Source organism: Biomphalaria glabrata, chromosome 16 (assembly GCF_947242115.1).
Source record: "Biomphalaria glabrata chromosome 16, xgBioGlab47.1, whole genome shotgun sequence".
Lineage (NCBI taxonomy): Eukaryota > Metazoa > Mollusca > Gastropoda > Planorbidae > Biomphalaria > Biomphalaria glabrata.
This window is the reverse complement of record NC_074726.1, coordinates 32,011,770-32,031,607: the sequence shown is the minus strand read 5'-3', so window position 1 is coordinate 32,031,607 and position 19,838 is coordinate 32,011,770.

Genomic DNA, 19,838 nt, shown 5'->3' with positions numbered 1-19,838 from the left:
CTGCCTTGCACCTATACCCAAACGTGGGAAAGGTTTTGTGGGTCACCCTGTGGAAAAATAAGGAGACGGCGTAGGCGACCATTAGGCAGTTTGTAGCACACAGCGCTACACTATATCAAACCTCTTAATGTTGATCCCAAGCTGTATAGGCCTACCAGTGGTTTGGACTTCTTTGGTGTGAGGAAATATTTCAATCAGGTTTTTCGTAATAGTGGCTAGCCCTAATCACACTGCACACGTGCGTCGGTATGACTTCCCCCTCCCCTGCATTTTGATAAAATAATTGATGGTATTACCGCAATTGGGGGGAGGGGGGGGTTCTTGTAGTCTCATTTGTTCAAATGTTCAGTGTGTTCACGTGTTATTAGTGTGTTGGCAATCTTCTGTTAGTTTTTTTTTTTTCTCTTCTTGTTCATGTTAATAAAATGGAATTGTATCTTAAACATTTTTGGTTGTAATGGGGTTGTTCTGAATCTCGATCTACTTTTCAAAAAGTCACGCTGTGGCGTGTTTACAGAGGCTAGGCCTTGTTATTTCCATTACTTTTCAACTGCTAATATCATAATATATAACATGCTAAAGTCAACTGAATAAATGTATGAATAGTTCAATTATTTTAAGCGTATTAAAGAAGGAACAACTGCTGCTACAATTAGTTTTTTTTTGTGTGGTATATCTCAATGTCACTTTACCATTGAGATGTAGGCAGTATAAGCCAACTAGCCTCTGTCAAAAGTACTGATGCAACAAACGATAGCATATTTGGTCTAAACCCAGTTAATCTATTTGAATGGAAGTTCTTTTTATTTTATTTTATTTATTTAAATTTTTTGTGAAATCTATATCCAATAAATCCAGAAATACGATGTTTACAAACGATCTTGCAAGATAAGAAAAAGGCTGGTTGTAAACTACACACACACACACACAAAAACACACAAATATATATATATATATATATATATTCGCGCGTGTGTGTGTGTTTTTCCGGTCCTATCCCCTTTTTTTTATAAACTTCAGCTATTAGTTCAACTTATGTATTTCATATACCGATAGTTCCTGATATATTATGCATATCAATGACATAATAAGAATTATTAAAATGTGTGTTGTATAGGCCTACATGTATTAGGCCCTATTATGTTTTTTTTAAGAAATTCAGTAAGTTACTTTATACGAAATGTTACAGCAAAGTTTAAAAAATGCGTAGACGAAATAGATCTAAAGACATTGTAGGCCTACTTGGCAAGTAACAATGAAAGGATGGGGTAAGACAAATTTGGCCTGTGTTGTAGTCGATCTATAATTATCCTTGACCTTCAGATGTGCTATTTATTCGCTAGACAATCAACCCTATTATGCACAAGGAGACGGCAGTCTTTTCATCATTACAGCAACTAGTCGACATATCGAGACACCGACTACACGATAGACTAGGCCTATCTGACCAATCCAACACAAACTAATGGTCAACTCTCCACCGTTTAGCGATCTAGCCTGTTTATTTTAAGGCAGAAAGGGATGGGTGTGGGTGAAAGTGTTACTGTTTTTTTTCTAGGTTTGATCACCTGAATGCTCTGAGCATATAGCTTTAGTAATGTCAGTGTATGACCTATATGACCTATAGACCAACGCTTCCGAACCATCTGTCAATTGTTTAACTATCTTTTTAAGTGAAATTATAAAAAGATGTATATCTTAGATTTTCCTATTATTAAAATATTAACAAATTATAGTTTGGCGCTAATTAATTAATTAAAAATTAAAACCACTAAATATTGGAAGAAACACCCCATTAGATCATAAGTGATAATATGGTCTATCATCATTATCATCTTTCCTTTGCGTTCCTCATGGAACCTAGGGCCTCAGTAAAAGCACACCACATCCACGGTCTCTTGCTAGTTTTTGATTGGCTTCCCAGCTCTTCCCGGTCCTCTCGGCTTCATCTAGTACACTGCGTCGCCACGTCTTTTTTGGTCTTCCTCTACTTCTTATGCCTTGGGGGTTCCACTCTTAAAGCCTGCCTAGCTCTGTTGTTGGTATCTTTTGAAAGGGTGTGACCAATCCATCTCCACTTTATTTCTAAGATCTGCATATCTTAATTTCTCTGTCAACCAATCTCACACAGGTGTTTTTTTTTTTTTTATTTTGTCGTACAGGTATATTCTAAGATATTTCTCAGACATCTGTTGTACTTTTTTTTTTGTTGATGCTTCAGTTGTTCCCCCAAACATGGTCTATAGTCTATACTACTCTATACCATATATACAATTGCATTTTGTATTTTCCAAACACTGTCAAAGCCTGTTACCGTTTGTTCAGAAGAGTGGTCATTCCGACGTGACAACTAGCTATTGATCTGCACTGTCCACAGGTTGTGACGTTGCAGGTCAGTGTTGAGGCTTTTTATAACGAATGGCCTCGGTCATTCTCGAAGTTGAGAGAAGTAAAAAAGTATATAACAAGTTCTAGGACACAGAGCAGGTTGACTTCACTTGCTGTTCTATCCATGAGCGATGTTCTGTTGTCACAGATAAATAAATAAAATACTGTAGACATAAATTATAACAATAATACTAACAGAGACTTTGTGTTTATACAAGTAGACATAGAAGACTTTCCTTTTTTTTTATTTCGTAATATCCTTTACAGTACTTTCTCACAAAAACATTCACAACAAACATTGACGTAATATAAACATATTAGCACAAGCGAAAAACAGCAAACGTTTAGAAATAGATTCACTGGTTTCTGAATTATTTCATTAGAAGACCAAAAGAAAAAAAAGTAAATAAATGTTAGATTGATCTAATATTAATTGATAGACATTAAAATAAACATCGCTAATTATCAATGTAAACTAGTTTTAATTAACTAGATTGGTTAGATTTATTATTACACACAAGATAGATGGCTGCTCGGTCATGTTCTATGCGCTCCACACTGTCGTCTAGACTAGCGGTTCTCAACCTTTTAAGCTCGGTGACCCCTTTTTACAATTCCTCACTTTGCCGCGACCCCTCCCCCCTTACACACACACAGCAATAGAAGAGTAGACAATAACAATCCATATTTTCGATGGTCTTAGGCGACCCCTGGCAAGTCGTCAATCGACCCCCAAAGGGGTCGCGATCCACAGGTTGAGAACCCCTGGTCTAGACGATCTTGGTCTCGAATCCTGAGACCACCAATCCCCCAGCCGTCACGCGTGAGACCATGACCTCCGTGACTCCATATCGAAGGTGCGGGGAGACAGAATTCCAGTAGTGAAGTTTCAACTTGATCAGAAAATAGGTGCTGGAGTAATAACGTGTTCAGATTTTTTTCCAGACGGACAGAGTCAATTTAAGTTTTGTAAAAAGCCTCTCCACTAGTACAGTATGTCAGGAGAGAGGGGTGTAAGATGTGAGACTGTGTGCAAGTTGTTTTTATTGTGAGACATGAGAATTGTGTTGTTAACATTTTTTTTATTCAGGGGAGACTATGTGTGTTGGGCCAGAAGTTAGAGTGCTAAGCTGGTCTTTGTTAGGAGCGGGATTCTGTTTGTTTATAAAGAAGTGGTTCTCAAACTGGTTTTTTTTTTGTTAGGAGCGGGATTCTGTTTGTTTATAAAGAAGTGGTTCTCAAACTGTGGTCCACATACGACCGTGGGGAGGTCCGAAAAAAAAAAAAGAAAATAGTTTACAATTAAAATAATTTCTTCGCTGATAGCCAGTTAATTCGATCGGATAATTCGAATAATAATCGACTCGCCCATCTCTATTGTTTATTGTCTTTTACGAACTATTTTATGACGACCTAGGCAACAGATTTGAAGACACTCTTCACCTGATATACCCTATCGGACTCTACTGAACTCTTTAGCGCGTAGACAAACTCTAGATCCCAATAACAGATTGTAGTGTAACTGAGTTGATTTTCTGCGTGCGTCCAGCGTGTCTGAAGGTCATGGCCATTGTGTATGTGTGTATAGACTGCATCAGTGGTATGTTAGACGTGCTGGTGTCATTCACTGTTTACTGTAGTCTAATTTTGTCGAATAAAGCCATGTTATTGGTATTCTAGTCGTTATCATTTCATTACACAGATCAATCCATACTAATGCAGGAGCAGCTAATTGAGATATCAACACACACACACAATAAAAACACACACACAAAAAGAGGAACTTACAACCAATGTTTGAACAATGATATGAAAGATTCTGGTTTCAAAAATAATTCCAATTTTATACCCTGCATTATGGATCATTGTACAAAGTTGTTGGCTGATTTCCCGTCTTTTATTTGGATACATTGCCGCCAAGAATCTCATGACATTAAAAAAAAAAAGGACTTGAAATTTGCGGTTGCTATTTATAAAAACATTGACCCGGACACAAATACACTCCTAAAATCTCGTGACAGTTATCCAAGTATTTATTTTAAAACTTACTTTTAACAAAAGTTACAATTTCATAAATCAATCCTTCCCCTTTACTTTTTTTTCTACATTTTAAAAATTATCTACTATGTAGTTCTGTAGCTTTGTCACTTTGAGATTCGAGGGCAAATTTTGACTATTCAAAGGAGTCCCCGGATCAAAAAAGTTTGAGAACCTCTGTTATAGAGTATGAAAGGGATATTATTTTTTCTCTTTTATTTAGTTTGGTTCTTGTTACTGGTAATGATTAGGTCTGTGGACAAATTGTTATACTTTAAAATATTATTACATAAATTGCAATATTAGCCTAGGCGCCCGAGTACTATATGTGTATGGGTGTATTTACTATTTTGTTATCGGTTTTAATGAGATAGGCCTACTTGTATATGTGAATCGGCTGATCTGTAACTAAATCTAAGTTTGTACTCCATTGGGGAGTGTTGATATAGTCGTCGTTCACATTCAAGCAATCTAGAATGGTCAACCCATGTACCATCTCTTTCACATTTATATGTACTAACCGCTATCAGAATCCTACTCTTTATCCAGTGTGTTGTTGCATTCACCCACACAAAGCCATTTGTCTACACAATACACTCAGCCCATCCGCATCTTTACACACGCTTTAAGGACCAGCACCCGAATTGCTCTTTCTTTTTAAAAGATGAAACGAAGTTAAAATAAAAACATTTGTAATACATGAAATGTCATTTGGCTTGGTTAATAACAAAACATGGATTGATATACATGGCTCCTTCTGTCTCGTAAGACAATGGATGCGCCCAGATGAGTCACTGGCTTTGGTTACGTCTTGAGACGTGGCAGAATCTGGAGTGGCTGATCAAGCCAATTCTGGATCGGCAGAGTTTGCCACAGTTCGAGCATTTATATTCATCTGTCCTAGGGCTCACTGACAGGGCAGCTTTCTTTTTCTTTCTCTTGACCGATGCAGCTTCATTTCTTGTGCATTCAGCAAAGTTCGTACCAGCACGTACACTCTGTTTCCATGCTGTCCGGTCTTGGGCTATCTCTTCCCACATACTTTGGTCGATGCCCATGGCTCTCATGTCTCGCTTGCAGACATCTCTGTAAGTTAGTCTTGGGCTATCTCTTCCCACATACTTTGGTCGATGCCCATGGCTCTCATGTCTCGCTTGCAGACATCTCTGTAAGTTAGTCTTGGGCTATCTCTTCCCACATACTTTAGTCGATGCCCATGGCTCTCATGTCTCGCTTGCAGACATCTCTGTAAGTTAGTCTTGGGCTATCTCTTCCCACATACTTTGGTCGATGCCCATGGCTCTCATGTCTCGCTTGCAGACATCTCTGTAAGTTAGTCTTGGGCTATCTCTTCCCACATACTTTGGTCGATGCCCATGGCTCTCATGTCTCGCTTGCAGACATCTCTGTAAGTTAGTCTTGGGCTATCTCTTCCCACATACTTTGGTCGATGCCCATGGCTCTCATGTCTCGCTTGCAGACATCTCTGTAAGTTAGTCTTGGGCTATCTCCTCCCACATACTTTGGTCGATGCCCATGGCTCTCGTGTCTCGCTTGCAGACATCTCTGTAAGTTAGTCTTGGGCTATCTCTTCCCACATACTTTGGTCGATGCCCATGGCTCTCATGTCTCGCTTGCAGACATCTTTGTAAGTTAGTCTTGGGCTATCTCTTCCCACATACTTTGGTCGATGCCCATGGCTCTCATGTCTCGCTTGCAGACATATCTGTAAGTTAGTCTTGGGCTATCTCCTCCCACATACTTTGGTCGATGCCCATGGCTCTCATGTCTCGCTTGCAGACATCTCTGTAAGTTAGTCTTGGGCTATCTCCTCCCACATACTTTGGTCGATGCCCGTGGCTCTCATGTCTCGCTTGCAGACATCTCTGTAAGTTAGTCTTGGGCTATCTCCTCCCACATACTTTGGTCGATGCCCGTGGCTCTCATGTCTCGCTTGCAGACATCTCTGTAAGTTAGTCTTGGGCTATCTCTTCCCACATACTTTGGTCGATGCCCATGGCTCTCATGTCTCGCTTGCAGACATCTCTGTAAGTTAGTCTTGGGCTATCTCTTCCCACATACTTTGGTCGATGCCCATGGCTCTCATGTCTCGCTTGCAGACATCTCTGTAAGTTAGTCTTGGGCTATCTCCTCCCACATACTTTGGTCGATGCCCATGGCTCTCGTGTCTCGCTTGCAGACATCTCTGTAAGTTAGTCTTGGGCTATCTCTTCCCACATACTTTGGTCGATGCCCATGGCTCTCATGTCTCGCTTGCAGACATCTTTGTAAGTTAGTCTTGGGCTATCTCTTCCCACATACTTTGGTCGATGCCCATGGCTCTCATGTCTCGCTTGCAGACATATCTGTAAGTTAGTCTTGGGCTATCTCCTCCCACATACTTTGGTCGATGCCCATGGCTCTCATGTCTCGCTTGCAGACATCTCTGTAAGTTAGTCTTGGGCTATCTCCTCCCACATACTTTGGTCGATGCCCGTGGCTCTCATGTCTCGCTTGCAGACATCTCTGTAAGTTAGTCTTGGGCTATCTCCTCCCACATACTTTGGTCGATGCCCGTGGCTCTCATGTCTCGCTTGCAGACATCTCTGTAAGTTAGTCTTGGGCTATCTCTTCCCACATACTTTGGTCGATGCCCATGGCTCTCATGTCTCGCTTGCAGACATCTCTGTAAGTTAGTCTTGGGCTATCTCTTTCCACATACTTTGGTCGATGCCCGTTGCTCTCATGTCTCGCTTGCAGACATCTCTGTAAGTTAGTCTTGGGCTATCTCTTCCCACATACTTTGGTCGATGCCCATGGCTCTCATGTCTCGCTTGCAGACATCTCTGTAAGTTAGTCTTGGGCTATCTCTTCCCACATACTTTGGTCGATACCCATGGCTCTCATGTCTCGCTTGCAGACATCTCTGTAAGTTAGTCTTGGGCTATCTCTTCCCACATACTTTGGTCGATGCCCATGGCTCTCATGTCTCGCTTGCAGACATATCTGTAAGTTAGTCTTGGGCTATCTCCTCCCACATACTTTGGTCGATGCCCATGGCTCTCATGTCTCGCTTGCAGACATCTCTGTAAGTTAGTCTTGGGCTATCTCCTCCCACATACTTTGGTCGATGCCCGTGGCTCTCATGTCTCGCTTGCAGACATCTCTGTAAGTTAGTCTTGGGCTATCTCCTCCCACATACTTTGGTCGATGCCCGTGGCTCTCATGTCTCGCTTGCAGACATCTCTGTAAGTTAGTCTTGGGCTATCTCTTCCCACATACTTTGGTCGATGCCCATGGCTCTCATGTCTCGCTTGCAGACATCTCTGTAAGTTAGTCTTGGGCTATCTCTTTCCACATACTTTGGTCGATGCCCGTTGCTCTCATGTCTCGCTTGCAGACATCTCTGTAAGTTAGTCTTGGGCTATCTCTTCCCACATACTTTGGTCGATGCCCATGGCTCTCATGTCTCGCTTGCAGACATCTCTGTAAGTTAGTCTTGGGCTATCTCTTCCCACATACTTTGGTCGATACCCATGGCTCTCATGTCTCGCTTGCAGACATCTCTGTAAGTTAGTCTTGGGCTATCTCTTCCCACATACTTTGGTCGATGCCCATGGTTCTCATGTCTCGCTTGCAGACATCTCTGTAAGTTAGTCTTGGGCTATCTCCTCCCACATACTTTGGTCGATGCCCGTGGCTCTCATGTCTCGCTTGCAGACATCTCTGTAAGTTAGTCTTGGGCTATCTCTTCCCACATACTTTGGTCGATGCCCATGGCTCTCATGTCTCGCTTGCAGACATCTCTGTAAGTTAGTCTTGGGCTATCTCTTCCCACATACTTTGGTCGATGCCCATGGCTCTCATGTCTCGCTTGCAGACATCTCTGTAAGTTAGTCTTGGGCTATCTCTTCCCACATACTTTGGTCGATGCCCGTTGCTCTCATGTCTCGCTTGCAGACATCTCTGTAAGTTAGTCTTGGGCTATCTCTTCCCACATACTTTGGTCGATGACCATGGCTCTCATGTCTCGCTTGCAGACATCTCTGTAAGTTAGTCTTGGGCGGCCCTTGGGTCTGGCTCCCTCTGCTAGCTCACTTGAAAAAGAAAATGACTTGTTCCACCTCCCCCATTTATTCAAGAGCTCGCACCCCCTATCGCGAGCTCCGAATTTACGGCTGTGCTACTCAAACTCACAAATATGTATATATTTTTTTTTAAACTAAAATTACACATTGAGTCACTATCTCTTCTGTAGAGGTCTAGTAGCAAGGTAATGTAGGTGTTATCCCCTGGAGTTACACATGAACAGGGCTAACGTAACACTAACGATTAACATGGCCAGGGGAAATGTCCCTTTAATGGATGTGTGTGTGTGGACAATGAAAACTCTGGTTGGACAGTTATAATTTTTAAAAATATAATAATCTTACAATTAAACATTGCTTTTGAAGTTTTATTTTTAATACATGTCGTGGGAAATTACCGCAAGTATTCAAGAGTTGTATACATAAGAAACCATAAACATAATCTTTTGAGGAAATATAAATTACAGTGAAATCACAGATTTAATTACAAAATAATTAAATTAGTTAAATTGAATAGTTAAATTGAAGCATTTAACAAATAACCCTTATATTTTAATGTTTCCAGTGATATATAAATAAAATATAAATACAATTTTTAAGTAAATAATTTTATGTTAAGTCAAATTTTCGAGAAATTCTGGCTGTCATCCAATGGTCTGTAAAGAGAAAGAAGCAATGTTAAATTAGTCTAGTTCTTGAAATATTGATAGTAAAATTACGTTTATTTTATAGTTAAGTTGTTTTCAGTTCGTTTATATCTGTTATAAACTGAACAGCTTGCCAGTAGAGATCACAATAAAATAAGAAGACGTGTATTTCTATTGTAGACTGTGTGACTTAGAAGTAGTCATACACACCGCTTAGTTAAGCAGCTAGAGGTCATTCTAAATATGCACCAGGAAATTGTTTTTTCGAAGGATTTAAAATTTGAGTCGAATAGAATGGACCTCACTTACCAATCGTAAACAAACAACATTTAGCCACGTGATAATATTGATAAAATATTGAAAAAACTGTCACGTAACAGCCTGTGTGTATTACGTAATTTGTATAGAAGAGATAGAGAATCACGTGGCTAAATGTTGTTTGTTTACGATTGGTGAATGAGGTCCATTCCTTTAACTGAGCGCCCTAAGTTAGTTTGGAAACATTCTTATACACATGTATTCCCTTTGCCCATTCCATTATTTTATAAATGAGATTGGACCCTAGTGCACTAAGCATGTTATAACATTAAAAACGCGCAAATTTTTTTTGTGAAGGTCGTTATAGAATAGTAATAGACATACTAAACAGTAGTAAGGGACGAGTCGATTATTTTTGAAGTTATCCTATTGTATAAACTGGCTTTTAGAGAAGAATTTATTTTAATTGTATAGTTTTCATCTTTGTGTGGAACTTCCTTCGTCACGTGGAACCTTGAGATCCCCGGATACAGTATGAAAAACACTGAGTTAAGTGCTATGTGAAATAACAATGCTTGACTAGTCACCTTTTTTCAAGTTTAATGTACAGCAACACAGCTAGTTTCTAAAGGCTAGCCACGCGAGCGAAACTCGTGCACTAAAATCCTAGCCTATAGCACATGATAATAAAAACACGACCCAAAATACACGTGTCGACATGGCGACTTGAAACATTTGACCGTATAGGATCATCATTCACATGTGCATAAACACAAATACACATACAGATACGAACAAATGAAATTATTTCTTATGAACAAAATCATGTTTTGGTTCTATGATGAACTAAGAGAGGCAGAACAAAATTGATAATTGAAGAGACCAAGCAGTACACGTGCCCTAGACTGTTGGACCGCTGGGATACCACATATGATCTGTCGACCATCTTTCTCCATTCCTCTCTATCTTTTGCCTTGGCTAGAATCTCTTTCAATTACAGGCCCGTCCATTCATTTACGTTGTCTTCCCAGAGTCCCATCGCTTTCTCTATCTGCCTTTTTCTTTTTTTTTCTGGTACTGTTTAATAAAGGAAGGTCTTTGCAAGAAATGGGACCTTGTGATATGGCCATAAAGTTTAGTTTGAGTTGTTTTTTTTTACAGTTGTAAGCAGGTTGTCTTGGAGTCCAATCGCGGTTGTGATCCTAATTCTTATCGGTTCTTTTGTGATGCTGTCTTTGTATGAGATGCCTAGGATCCTTGTATATTCAATATTTACCATCTCAATTTCATTGCTAGGATCTTCCTCTCTAGTTCCGCAGTCAGCGTCCAAGATTCACACACATAAGAATGTGGCAGTGACCAGGGAGCGTGTCGGTCTGAATTATTTTTGTTGAGGGCTATGCCTTTGTCTTTTTAAGTTGTTTCGCGTTTTTCAGATGCAGCTGCCATTTTTCTCCACATTTCTTCACATTCCCACATTAACATTCTTATCTTCACAATTTCATTTCCACATTCGTATATTCACATTCTCATATTAACATTCTTATCTTCATTTTTTCATCTCTACATTCTTATCTTTGCTTTCTAGTCTTCACACTCTTCACTCTACATTCGATGTTTTAGTTTGTAATACATCAAATAAAATGTGATTGAAAAGTTATTAGCTTTTAATTTAATGTATTAACTGAACAAAATAAATAAGTATTTTAAAACATCATTAATAATGCAATGCAACGCGCACTCTGTTCAAACTCTTTCTGCATCCCTTGGGATTCGCGTAGGCTACCACACTTTGGAAAAACTGTGTTAGAAGAGACAATTAGCTGGCCGAGTCTAGATGAAACATTGAGGATTGTGTATGACCATTTCAAAAAGTGTAACAATAACAAAGTTGTTTTTTTTTAGGGAGAAGTCGTTGACCTTAATACCCTGTAGACTACACACGTTATTGTCACGTGATTTAACTTTTATTACACTGTGCTAAACGAGGGAAATAGGGAAGATGATGACATTGACCTAATTCGTGTTGGGGTGGGAAAGTATAACATAACAAGAAAAAGAGAAAAAATCACTTATAAAAAATAAACCTTATATTTAGAATAATTGTATCAATTGTTTTGTATTAGTCATGTAATCCAATTTGTAATAGATCTAGATTTTTCTAAACTAATAATAATAATAATTCTAAGCGATTAGAAATATATGTGAGAATTAACGTGTGCAGGCTTTTTACCAGACAGACAGAGTGAGTTGATATAATCTTTAAAAAAAAAGAGTTGACCTTCCATCTTTTAACAAAGACATCCAAGTGGCTACACATTTTTTTCAAATACATTTACTAATATCTAAATCTGCAAGGCAATAAAATATATGTTTGAGAAAATATCTATCAGCATTTAAGAAGGCCTTTTGTGTGTCTATGACATTCGACAAATATAATATAATAATACAATAGATCTATAATTTTCATTTGGGGAAAGTTCTATTATTAGAGTTCGAACCAAGTTTCTTAAATTTTGTTAACAGAGTATGACGTAGATAAATCAAAAGAGACTCAATCGGATAGGGAATTATCTAATTGTGAACAAGAAGAGGCCTAAAAATGGCATGTTAAATGAAAAGGCTTTTATTTGACTTATTGTTACAAAACTTTTTTGCTGTTGGTGTACTTGGTGATGGTCTTGGCTACCACACTGACAGCGTGCTTGGCCAAATCACCAGGTTGGAGGAGACGGGCCGCAGTCTGGATCTCAGAGATGTGATGGTGATGTGTTTGTTGTGGTGCGCCAAAGAGGTCATTGAGTTCATGAGGAGATATCATTTTTTATTGCTTCACTCTTACGGTGGCTGTTTAGCTTTGACACGGCCTAGTCCATAGCTATATGGCAGTCACTGGTACAGTTATATTTGTAATTTGGTCCTTTCAAAGTAAGCCTATTTTAGAGTGGAGGCACCTTTAATTGAAGAACTATTCAAAATAGTGGTGACAACCACTGCTTGGTAGACGTCATTTATTTGTAGGCAGCATGAGTGAAAGAGGTACTTGCAAGACGATTATCAACTTCTTTAATGCATTGGTTCAGCAGTTACCTTCACATTTGTATTTAGTTTATTTATGTGATACATGTAGCTTCTTTAATGCTAAAAAGGAATACAAGACCTAGCTACCCCACCTAAATGTCTCTGAATTACTTCCTAAAACATGGGGTCTATTTTATTTTTAGAATGCACATTTCTTAAATGAAACGAAAAAAAAGACATCACAACTAAATTCAATCATTTCTAGTTTATTAGCTTACAGGCCTATTAGTTTATAACAAGTCAAGTTCAATGCCTTGAAACCCATCATTTGTTAATGGGAAGCATTATTCAGATTGTCTTTAGAATAATCATAAAAGATTTTAAAACCATATACACACAATACATAATAACCATTAGCAGCACTAATTGACAACAATAACAACTGAATCATAGTCCTACAAATAACAAGAAATAAAATGGCTGCCACTAGAATGATTGTAGGAATCAGGAGAACACAAAAGAGTTCTACTGTCAATGTACAAGTATTTGAATGTAAAAAAAAAATGGATAAGTAACAATTATGAATAATAATGTAATATAATATCATATACAAAACTGTTTTTTTTTTTTGTTTTAATGTAGTAATCACACAGCAACTTTAAAACTTAGTCAACAAGAAAGGCTTTAAAAAAAAAAAAAGCCAAAGAGTGCTACCAAATATAATTTGTAAAAAATAAGTATTAAGCAGATGTTCACTCATGTTGTTTGGTTTCTTCAAACTTATAAAATGAGAAGCAAGACAAACTAAATGTAAATAAAACAAACCAAAAAGCAAACATTAAAAAAAAATTAATTTGAGGTCCACAGAGGACATTTTTGTCCCCCCCCCCTTTTCCCCTAAAATTTTAACAACAGTAGTAGACATGGCAAAAAAAACAACAATTGTTTCATGATTTTCCTATGATTAATGTTTTGTATATTTGAGAGTGCAAAAGTCAAACAAAAGCATAAAATAACATGAACTCTTTTCAATAAGAGGTAGAATCAAGGTAATAGTCCAGCCAGCGAAACCAATGTTTCGATGAAGCAAGTTTTATCCAGCAAAACTTGAGTTTGTCTAATGAATGGAATAGTGACAAAACTATGTGGCCAAATTAAACAATTATAATCTGGACATGTAATACAAATGTCACTGGTAAACTTTAAGACAAACGAAGCAATGTGTGTGTTAAAATAAATAAAAGGATCTATACAATGAAATAAACACTTACAAATGTATGGAAGAAGAGTAATAAGACACAGAAAAACTGAAATAAAAAATTCATTAGTAAAAATCAATAAGATATTGTAATATACAATATTTAACTTTTTTTTTTTTCAGGTTATGTAGTAATAAATGTTTTCTATGACAAAATTTTTTTTTTCAGATTGAGAATAGTTCAATTTAGAGATGATGACAATGAAAATTGATCTATTAAAAAAAACAAAACAAATTTAAGTCTCAACAAAAAATTTTTTTTTGTAGGACCGAATGCTGTATTTCTAATAACTAGAAGCCCCCCTCCCCTGAAAAGAAAACTTAAATCTATTTTTTTCTTTCTGTTCTATCAACATTTTAAAAAGCCTACACGTTTTTTTTTTTGGCCTATGAAAAGTTGAACAGGAAATAAAATCATGCATTGCTTAAGAAAGATGTGGACAAAACTCACAAGGAATGATTTAGATCAGCGCTGCCCAACCTTTTCCAGTCTGAAGGCTGAATTTCTAATACAGGTCATGGGCCACATTTAAAAACAAAAATGAAATTTGCCTCTGCAGTTTGATTATGCACTATGAGCAGAAGCTTCAAAAGCCAAACAGCACTGCACCATGGGCCAGATATGGCCTGCAGGCCCTATGCTGGGTATCGCTGTTTTGGATTTTGGATGCATACATGCTTTTAGGAATGCAAAAATAGACTTGAAAAAATGTGCATTTATTTTTATTCTTATCTCGGAATGACTAGTGGTTACCATGTTATAAGATACATAAAAAAACAACTTTTTTAAAAATGTGATATGTTAATTTTAAATTATTTTTGAAATTTTTAAGATTTGATAAAATATTGTCATTAAATAAATAAACTTGAGCTAAACAAATAAATGTAACATTAGCAAAGATGAAAATGAGGAGAAAAGAAGCAAAGAAAACTGCCAATGAAATCATTGTTTATAGTTATTTAAGAGGACTTTTCCCCTCTTGAAAACATGCACTGGCTGAAAATCCTTTTCATATTGGCTGTTAGCAATAGTCATCAATAAATACTATTTTCCTGTGCTTTAGCTTATTACCAATATGCAATAGTTCCTTGTACATTGGCTAAGCCAATATAGCTACACTAAGTGCAGCAATCGGCCACGCAAACCTTGAATGCAATCAGGTTTTGAAAATGAGTCATCTTAAAGTTCAAAGGAAATTAAAGGAAATGCTCATTTTTTTTTAAAGAGACAAAAGTTCCTAGTGGCAGGCTAATTAAACAGAGCTCCCAATAAGCAAACAATGCCCAAGTGGACTTATTTGATATTTGAAATACAAACTACTGCACCTGGTTAAAATTCAAACTGATGAATTCACTCAGTTTAATTTTTATTGTGTGTTTTGAGATCAAACACACACACACATAAAAAGTTGACTATTTTCAATAAAAAGAAAACAACCATAAAAACAACAAACAAACAAGCAGCTCTATAATCACAATTGAAACTTGTAACCAACTTTTGAAGAAGCCTATCACTAACTTCATCTTTTAACATACAGTATTTATGATTAACAGGTTACCTTTGTAAAGAGTTTAAGAAAGTAGGCCTCAATTTTGATAGACATTTATGTTTTTCAAATACAATAATAACAAACTGTCTGTTTGTTATGTCAGCATTGAAATAAAGGTCATTCCAACTGCTACATATGCACGTGAGACGTGGAAGTCATCTGTCAAAATTGAGAAAAGACTAAATGTGGCTCATCAGAGATGGCTGAGACGGATTTTGGGAGTCAGTTACACAGATCGGGTCTCAAACAAGGAAATCCTATGCCGAACTGGGAGTCAAACACTTAGTGAGGTTGTGTCACATGAGGATTGCGGGACATGTTCTACGTCAAAATGAATTACGCACACCAAGAGTTGCGATAACATGGAAGCCAAAACGTGGAAAGCGCAAACAGGGACGTCCTCATATTACTTGGCGGCATACCTTCATGGAGGACCTCAGAACAGTGGACACCAGGTGGGAGGAGGCTTCAGACATTGCCAGATCTTTATGGAGACAGCTTGCCGCCCAATGCGCCGAACGGTGCGGGAGGACCTAAGTCTAAGTAAGTAAGTAAAGAACTCTCTCAAGTCTAATCAATAAAGGTTAGGCTTCAGTGATACTTTGTTGACACTCTTTCAAGTCCAATGGCTACTTGACATCTGAAGGGACATAGCAGCTAGAAGCAGAAACTTTTGAATTCACTCAAGAACCTGAAGCTACAACAAATGGCTTTTATTTCTCCAAGGAAAATTTGATGCACATTTTTGAACTAAGTTTAATACTGATAGATAAAAATATGTATAATTGTCTTTTTATTTATAATAGAAGAGGGAAAAAAAATCAAGATTTTACTAACATCCTACAAGATTGGCTAACATCTCATTCTACCAAGAAGCAATTATTTCATACAATTTGACTATTAGTTTTTGACAATCTTCTTAGCATTTCAAACTGTGGTCAGGCCTAGATGTACATGTGGATGGAACTTCTTCGCTGTGTCTTGAGTATTCTAACAACTAATTTCAACTAACCAAATGAACACAGAGGCAATGCCAACAATAGAATGAGACAATCAAGTGTGTTGGCGGTTCAAACATTTAATCTAATAATGAAGGGAATCTGTCTGTCATCGCTGTCACTAACCAAATAATTAAGTCCAAAACTTCTTGATAAACAAAACTTGACTGTCGCCAAAGACACTACCATTATGAACTGTTTTCATTTCATATCGAACACTTTTGTTTTTACTATGATATTATTGTCATTATATAAAACTTACTTAAAATACACAAAACAAAAAAAAACTTAACTTTTATCTGCCTAATTTGATATTGTAAACAAGTGAAGCCTAACAAATTCCTTTGACATATCACTATAGAAGTAGTGAATTCAGCACTAAATGCTAAGACACAACAAAGAGCTTAGCAATAAAATATTCATAAGGGGAGAATGCCCTAAAATTTGTGCTGATGTCAGAAATAGATGATTCTAAATCAAAGGAAAATGTAACATTCCATAGCTTAAATGTAAACAAGAAAAGGAAGATAATCCAAAAGTAAAGAAAGAGAAAAAAAATTGAACAAAGAGAGAAAATAAATATCTTTGTTTAGAAGTATCAGTCAATGCCTTTAGACAATAGAAGGAAGTTAGTGTATAAAAAAAATTGGTCTCATTGGAGAGTCTGGTACAAAAACTTTTAAAACAAAGTGCAATGAGAGACAAAAACACTCATGCAATTTCAGACAGCCAGGCACATCACTGTCGAATGTATAATTTGTGACATCTTGCCAATGTTGTAAGACTTGATACAACTAACAATTTGTGTTATTTTTGAACAAAATTACTAGTATTAAAATGTTGTTGATGGTATAATCTATTTCTGCTGTTGGAGCTGATCTCTGAAGATTTGGTATTAATAATTACCAGACATATAAAGAAATTATTTCAGAAGTGAAGCCATTTAATAAATGACATATTGAATAGGATTCCCTAAGATGAAAGAAGTAATAAAACTACATAGTGGGGAAAGTGACTATAGAGATAGCCTACTTATAGATAGGTCAATCACAATGAATTGAAGCTAGACTGGGTTTAGCATAAGGAAATAAATCATTAGTGCAAAAGTTAGTTCACTTTAAAAATAAATTAAAATATATAGCAAGCATCATACACTTAGAAGCCTTTCTTCACAGGCCCACTTAGTTTTATTTCCAAATGTTCCCACAAACATCTGATGATTCTATCATTGGCTCTATCCCCATATGAAGTGCCACCATTCAAAATGATCATATCCCCACAGATGTAGTGGATCCAGTACTAATTATAAAACTGATCTACAATGATTTTGGTAACTCATTGAAGTTTAAATATTATTGACTCACCTGATAAAACTAAAAAAAAAAGGGAGGGGGTTGAGGGGGATTTTGGAAGGTAAATTTCATATGCACAAGATTCACATAGACTTGTTCAAATTGATTATTTATACTAGAAACAAAAAAATAGGTCTATGTCATCAGTGTACATTATCTAAGAAGCAAAAATCAGAGAAATGGAAAAATGTGTGAAAATCACTAATATTTGTAGCATAATTTAACTAAATACATTTCAAAATTAGAATCTAAAGGTACTAATGTCCTTTGATCAAATCTCATTTAGATCAAAATAATTAACAATGCAATTTTTTTTAAAAATCTATTAACCAGTAAGCAGTTAGTTCAATTGAAACAGCTGGTAGTTTTAGAAAGGATGAGTTCACAGAACTGTTAGAATGGACATAAAACAACAAAAATTAAAAAAATACTGCTCATCCTCCTCCAGACAATACATCAATGGCCCAGGGTTAGCTTTGAAAAGTTATTCTAGACTTGTATAAACCACTGACAAATCTGATATAAAATGACAATTTCATTTATTGATTTAGTGCATGCTTTTATTAGTTTAGATCAAGTTTCTATTGGCAGAAAATGCACAAATTTGCCATCATTTTAATATGATTTTCCCTAATAGCAATCATTTTACTTTTTCTATATGTGACAAGCATAATACAATCAGGATATGGTTAGGTGATGCTTACATAAACATTTACTATTAGTATAAGATAATTAGAATCATGCCACAAAAAAAAAAAATTACATATTCGCATCAATGCAAAGAAGATGAGCATAAGTAGGGAAAATCAAAACTCTTTAGTCTTGATGTATCAGTGGCAATGACAGACAGTTTGTGTATGGTAGCCAAACTAACTAAATAGCTTATTCTAAGTGTAAAAATATACAATTAAAGTTTATTCTAAGTGGGAAGCGTGGTCCAGAGGCTAAGTACGCTTGAACTTGGCTTGGCTACCTATGAAGGGGGCTCGAGGTTCGACACTTGACTCAGGCATAGTTGTGTTTACTGAGCGCCTAAAGGCAGCACGGAAAACCTTCTCACAGATACCCCCTCACTGGTCCATGAATGAGATTGGACCATAGCATTATAAGCATGCTATAGGCATGAAAGTAGCACTATATTAAAGCAATAATTTATTTATTTATTTAAGTGTAAAGATATAAAATTAAGATATTTTCACAGAAATTCTGTTTCTCCTGACTTGCTGTAGTGGCGACATGTCAATTGTTGAGTTTTTTTTAAATTGAGATTGTTACATGACTTCAATTCAGATTTAAACTGAATGCATTCCATGAAGGTCCTCATTTCTAAAGATGGTGCACAATGATAAATGAATCTGTTTATGTGCAATTGATGGTGGTCTCAGACCAAGAGCAGTGAAAACATTGGTTTGATGCACTGTTACATCCTCCAAGTAATAGCAATTCAAAGATGCTGTCTTTGTGTTTTAAGATGTTTTTGTTATAGTGAAATTTTGAATCCATGACGTCACAGGACTAGTTTACTGCTTGATTTAAACAAATGGCAAAACAGCGTAAATGGTAGTCTATCCAACTTGATGGATGTCCAAACAAAACATTGTAAATGGTTGTCTAACCATTTGTATCGATGTCCGAATGATGTTTATCTAGCACAGTTCACTGAACACACTAATTGTAAGTGATAGAACTGATGACTTCTGTCTGGAGGAAATAGAACTAAGAGAAAAACTACTACCAGTGTGTACTAGTTTCTACAGATCTGGTTTTGTGTATAGTTGATGAGACAGTCATGTCAGAGCATTCATCAGAACTTGAACTAGTTTCTGTATCACATTTCTAAAATGAAATAAAAATATAGTTAGTAAGTGAAGCAGAATTAGAGTTACTTAGAGCTAATAGTGAATATTAAAAAATATTTGAAACTATTCATACTTTTATACACAGCTATTTGACTGCAGAATTACTTAAATTTTTCCAAGTTTACAGAGACAGCAGCTCATACATTATAGACCTCCCCCACCCCGCAGCTGATGGGGCAGATAATGAAAAAAAAAACAAACTACACTTGAATTGACTGGCAGAAGAGACAGATGTGATTAAATATCCACTGTTGAATCTGCATAACATGTAGTTCGCAATCTCAGAGTTTTCTTGAATCAACTGTATCTTTTGACCCACACATAATTCAGTTCTGTAAGCATCTCTGTCTGCAGCTGCACATATTGGGCAAGATTCTACCAT